The sequence below is a fragment of the Oncorhynchus mykiss genome, chromosome 22 (assembly GCF_013265735.2).
Source record: "Oncorhynchus mykiss isolate Arlee chromosome 22, USDA_OmykA_1.1, whole genome shotgun sequence".
NCBI lineage: Eukaryota > Metazoa > Chordata > Actinopteri > Salmoniformes > Salmonidae > Oncorhynchus > Oncorhynchus mykiss.
The window spans coordinates 48,827,914-48,834,940 of NC_048586.1; positions in this window are offsets into that span (position 1 = coordinate 48,827,914).

Sequence of the window (7,027 nt, forward strand, 5' to 3'; positions counted from 1 at the left end):
GTAGAACAGAATACAGTATATACATATGAGATGAGCAAATACAGTAGAACAGAATACAGTATATACATATGAGATGAGTAAATACAGTAGAACAGAATACAGTATATACATATGAGATGAGTAAATACAGTAGAACAGAATACAGTATATACATATGAGATGAGTAAATACAGTAGAACAGAATACAGTATATACATATGAGATGAGTAAATACAGTAGAACAGAATACAGTATATACATATGAGATGAGTAAATACAGTAGAACAGAATACAGTATATACATATGAGATGAGTAAATACAGTAGAACAGAATACAGTATATACATATGAGATGAGTAAATACAGTAGAACAGAATACAGTATATACATATGAGATGAGTAAATACAGTAGAACAGAATACAGTATATACATATGAGATGAGTAAATACAGTAGAACAGAATACAGTATATACATATGAGATGGGTAAAGCAGTATGTAAACATTATTAAAGTGACCAGTGTTCCATTATTAAAGTGACCAGTGTTCCATTATTAAAGTGACCAGTGTTCCATTATTAAAGTGACCAGTGTTCCATTATTAAAGTGACCAGTGTTCCATTATTAAAGTGACCAGTGTTCCATTATTAAAGTGACCAGTGTTCCATTATTAAAGTGACCCGTGTTCCATTATTAAAGTGACCAGTGTTCCATTATTAAAGTGGCCAGTGTTCCATTATTAAAGTGACCAGTGTTCCATTATTAAAGTGGCCAGTGTTCCATTATTAAAGTGACCAGTGTTCCATTATTAAAGTGACCAGTTTTCCATTATTAAAGTGGCCAGTGTTCCATTATTAAAGTGACCAGTGTTCCATTATTAAAGTGACCAGTGTTCCATTATTAAAGTGACCAGTGTTCCATTATTAAAGTGACCAGTGTTCCATTATTAAAGTGACCCGTGTTCCATTATTAAAGTGACCAGTGATCCATTATTAAAGTGACCAGTGTTCCATTATTAAAGTGACCAGTGTTCCATTATTAAAGTGACCAGTGTTCCATTATTAAAGTGACCAGTGTTCCATTATTAAAGTGACCAGTGTTCCATTATTAAAGTGACCAGTGTTCCATTATTAAAGTGACCAGTGTTCCATTATTAAAGTGACCAGTGTTCCATTATTAAAGTGACCAGTGTTCCATTATTAAAGTGACCAGTGTTCCATTGTTAAAGTGACCAGTGTTCCATTATTAAAGTGACCAGTGTTCCATTATTAAAGTGACCAGTGGTTCCATTATTAAAGTGACCAGTGTTCCATTATTAAAGTGACCAGTGTTCCATTATTAAAGTGACCAGTGTTCCATTATTAAAGTGACCAGTGTTCCATTATTAAAGTGACCAGTGTTCCATTATTAAAGTGACCAGTGTTCCATTATTAAAGTGACCAGTGTTCCATTGTTAAAGTGACCAGTGTTCCATTATTAAAGTGACCAGTGTTCCATTATTAAAGTGACCAGTGGTTCCATTATTAAAGTGACCAGTGTTCCATTATTAAAGTGACCAGTGGTCCGTTATTAAAGTGACCAGTGTTCCATTATTAAAGTGACCAGTGTTCCATTATTAAAGTGACCAGTGTTCCATTATTAAAGTGACCAGTGTTCCATTATTAAAGTGACCCGTGTTCCATTATTAAAGTGACCAGTGTTCCATTATTAAAGTGACCAGTGTTCCATTATTAAAGTGATTCCATGTCTATGTACATGGGGCTGCAGCATCTAAGGTGCAGGGTTGAGTAACCGGGTGGTAGCTGGCTAGTGATGGCTATTTAACAGTCTGATGGCCTTGAGATTGGAAAAAGAAAACAGCTTCTGTCTCTCTGCCTTGATGATGTCAGTAGGTAATTCAAATGAGCACTTCTCTCTCTCTCTCTCTCTCTCTCGTAACGGCAGGATATGAAGATAGTTGCAGGCCAGGGCATGAATGTTTGGAGAATAACGACCGTATTTTAACGTTATAACACTGGCAGAGCTGGTGAATGGTTAGCTTGAAACGGGCAGAGAGAAGATCTCGTCATATTATTATTCTCCTGGTTCAAGGGATGTGTGTGTCTATCCATTATGTGGTAATCAATATGTGAGGGTTATTGATTAGGATAATTGGATAATTCCATCAATGAGGCTTGGCTCAGCACTGGATTGATTACAATTTCCTGTATCCTTCTTTACCAGCTGTCTCTTCTTCTACAGAACAAAGGTGTCCGCAAAACGGCACTACTATTCCCTAGTGCTCTACTTGTACACTAAAAGTAGTGCACTACTTAGTCAATATAGAGTGCCATTTTAGACATTGCCTAAGATAGAAAGTAGACATTAGTGTGTAAATACCCCTGTGGTTCCGGGAACAGAAGGAAGCAGCGAGTTTCTCGCACAATGTGTTTTATTCCTAACAGCCTTTCTGCTGTGAATACAAGCCCAATTTCACAGCCACATCTCGGGTTGGTGGAGAGAGACACAGAGTGTGGAAATCACAGTTCTCTGGGCCTGTCTGGTGTGACTGAATATGTTTTAATATGAGAGAAATGGGCCTTTTCTCATTTGGGCAAAAGTCCATTCCTCAAAACTCTCTCCTCTGTGACACGGAAAACTGATAAGTGGTCGAGGACATAACAATAAGTTTAGTAGGCTAACTGAAGAATGGTTTCCTCTCCTCGATAGCCACCTTTCATCAACGATAGTCATGTCTATCCTACCTGAGTCCTTCGTGGAAGAGTTTAGAAATCTGCCAAACTCTCTTGGAATCAGCTGTTGTTTTGTCAGAGGAGAGAAGCATGCTACAATATACGACAAAACTAAAAACTTCATTCGTTTTTTTTTTATCACTTTCACCCGTTATTTTTATGACGCACATCGTAAAACATAATTTGCGTCAGTGGAGAAGGAGAGTCTGACTACGTACAAGTGTATTTTCCTCCACGTTCACCCTCTCCTCAATTACCTTTTACCTTTTTCAAAAAAGGAGAGAAGACCCTAGAAGACCTGGCACCCTAGTCCCTATATAGTGCAGTACTTTTGACCAGAGCCCAAATGGAACCCTATTCCCTACATAGTGCACTACTTTTGACCAGAGCTCAATGGGACCCTATTCCCTACATAGTGCACTACTTTTGACCAGAGCCCAAATGGCACCCTATTCCCTACATACTATACTTTGATCAGAGTCTTTAGGGTTATATAATGTAGGGAACAGCCATTTGGGATGCATCTTACCTCTCTCTATACGTGGGTGATTCCTCACAAACTACAGCAAAAGAAGAGCACAACGTTTTAGGGATTTTCTCTAAATGTAAAAAATAAAAAAATATATATTTCCACAAAAGGAGGTCGAAATAACACTCTGAAAATGTGAAAATAATGATAATTCCATTTTTGTGTAAGTGCATTTTGGAGAAAAAAAATTGTTGCATTTTGGCTGTTCTTACATTAATTTCTGAATATTGAAAAAATATAAACAAAATGTTGGAATATACAATTGAAAACTATTTTAGAAATTTTTGCAAATGCATTAAAATCAACGACAGAAATACCTTATTTGCATAAGTATTCAGACCCTTTGCTATGAGACTTGAAATGGATCTCAGGTGCATCCTGTTTCCATTGATTATCCTTGAGATGTTTCTACAACTTGATTGGAGTCCACCTGTGGTAAATTCAATTGATTGGACATGATTTGGAAAGGCACACATCTATCTACATAAGGTCCCACAGTTGACAGTGCATGACAGAGCAAAAACCAAGCCATGAGGTCAAAGGAATTGTCCGTAGAGCTCAGAGACAGGACTGTGTTGAGGCACAGATCTGGGTAAGGGAACCAAAACATTTATGCAGCATTGAAGGTCCCCAAGAACACAGTGGCCTCCATCATTCTGGAAGAAGTTTGGAACCACCAAGACTCTTCCCAGAGCTGGCCGCCCTGCCAAACTGAACAATCAGGGGAGAAGGGCCTTGGTCAGGGAGGTGACCAAGAACCCGATGGTCACTCTGACAGAGTTCCTTTGTAGAGAAGGGAAAACCTTCCAAAAGGACAACCATCTCTGCAGCACTCCACCAATCAGGCCTTTATGGTAGAGTGGCCAGATGGAAGCCAGACCGCTTGGAGTTTGCCAATAGGCACCTAAAGGACTCTCAGACCGTGAGAAACAAGATTCTCTGGTCTGATGAAAAAAGGATTGAACACTTCTGCCTAAATGCCAAGCATCACGTTTTGAGGAAACCTGGCACCATCCCTATGGTGAAGCGTGGTGGTGGCAGCATCATGCTGTGGGGATGTTTTTCAGCGACAGGGACTGGGAGACTAGTCAGGATCGAGGGAAAGATGAACGGAGCAAAGTACAAAGAGATCCTTGCTGAAAACCTTCTCCAGAGCGCTCAGGACCTCAGACTGGGGTGAAGGTTCACCTTGCAACAGGGCAACGACCATAAGCACACAGCCAAGTCAACCAGAAAATACATTTAGACATATGGCTTTATCTATTTTGCGTGTAATTGCTCGTATTTTGCCTAAGGTTTTTCAGAACTTGATCCTTGAATTATCTACCGTTAATTACAGTTTTTCTATTGCTGGAGTTACAGAGACATAGTTGCCTAAAGATAATGTAGAGCTCTACCACGTTGAAAACTATAATCATGTGTACTGGTGTAGACAAGGCCGAAGCGGTGGAGGAATCTCTTTGTTCATCAATGAGAACATAGAATACTCTCAAAGAATTTATATTGAAGATTGTTTTTTTTGGAGAATCTGTGTTTGTGAAAACCAGTGATATCATTGGGTGAATTTACAGACCTCCTAACTACTATAACCGATAATTCAACCTCCGCTTGGCAGACTGCACTTGATATAGTAACCAGGGAGGGAAAGGACTGCTATATTATGGAAGACTTCAATATTAATAGAATCAGCCAATAAGGATCTTACTAAAATATATTTTGGGATATCATGTATTCTCGTTGTTTTTATCCTGCGATTTAAAAAAAAAAAAATCAACTAGAATTACAGAAAACGTAACAACTTTGATTGATAACATGTTTACAAATTATTTTCTGGTATCCTTTGCATGGATATTTCTGATCAACTTCCCATTTTCCTGATGTCATCGACGTCAGCCGGGAAACAGGTTAATGGCATCAAATCAACAAAGTTATAGGATCGTCAACCAGCGTACAATCAGTGATTTGTACATTTATTGGTTTTTTTCTTCACTGTATATAGATTTTTTTCTATTTTGTTATTGACTGTACACTTCTCTATTCCATGTGTAACTCTGTGTTGTTATTTTTTTGTCGAACTGCTTTGCTTTATCTTGGCCAGGTCGCAGTTGTAAATGAGCACTTCCTCTCAACTAGCCTACCTGGTTAAATACAAATACAATTGAAATGAATGTGTTTCTTGGAATGAATCTTTAGAAGAGGATTATACCCAGGTTTTGAATCTGACAATCTTGCTTTTCCAGAAGAAAAAAAAAGACTAAAATAAGACAATCCTGGCATCATTAAATCCCTTTATTTTAAGAACAAATTACACGAATCTTTCAAACCCTATTTCATACAACCACGCAAGATTAAAAACAGATAGAAACAAACTATTGACTTACTAAAACAACCAAAGAAGCATACTATGACTTGTCAAAGCAGAAGAGCAAGATGAGCTGGGGCACTATCAATTAACTCCTCAGTATGGATGAAACCCAAATCCCTCCCCAATTAATTCCTAATCGACGGATCACTTACTTCCTATCCAACAACAATAGCTCACAAGTTGAATCAGTTTTTTTATTCACAGAATCTGGGCCTACTTTAGCAGACAAAATTCCCGTGACTGATGAAAGTCCACTCCCAATTGATGAGTCTGTCTCAATCTAGAAAGTTCAAATTGACCCGTGTCCTATAATGAGGTAAGTGTAATTTTATTATCTCTGAACAACACTGCCTCTGGTCACGACAGATTGGATGCTACACAGGCTAAAATAAGTGGTTGAATTCATTATCATACCTCTTATAATTTGCAAAGTGCATTGTTCCTTATCAGCTGAAAATGGTCTAAATTCTTCCAAATCATAAAAGCTGATGATCCAGCAAACTTTACCAATTACAGACCGATCTCAATTCTAGACGGCTATCTCAACAATTTTAGAGAAGCTTGCATATAACAACAAATGAACAAAATGAAGTCTGTTATACAAACATCAGCTTCAGAAAATCTCACTCTACCTACATGACTGTTACTTATTTAATTGAAGAAATACATACGGCAAATTATCACAAAGATCATACATTGGTTATTTTTTGGGATCTCTCAAAAAGCATTTGATACTGTTGATCATAATATTTTATGACAAAAAAACTTGAAACTATTGGCGTGACTGAACAATCTCTACTTTGGTTCTCCAGCTGTCTAAAGGATAGAATGGAATATGTGACGTTCAAAGGAAAAGACACCCCCCTCCCTCTGGAGATGAAGTATGGTGTCCCGCAGGGATCAATTCTTGGACCACTATTACTACTGATATACATCAGCCCAATGCATCCAAAGTGCTCTCCCAGATATTATTTGCTGATGATACATGTTGATATATATTTTACTCTCACGCAGATTTCATTTACCTTATTAATGTTGTTAATATTGAACTATGTAATATTTCAAAATTGTTTAAAATTAACAAATTGTCACTTTTTTTCAGTTGTATTATTTGGTCCAAAGAAAATAAAATACAATATAGATTATATTGGAGCATTACACGGGCCAGCACACACCGAACAAAAAGCAATCTATCGCCTGCAGAAACACTATGGAATAATTATATCTGCCAGTTGTAGAGACCATTCAGCACCACTTGGAAACTAAGACAATTTATTATTTTCAAGTTGCTCAAATTTTTTATGGCACATTAAATCACTTATTAACCTATTTTTTCCTCAAACTGTTCTACACCCCCAGTAGTCCATCACTGTTCTACAACCCCAGTAGTCCATCACTGTTCTACACCCCCAGTAATCCATCAC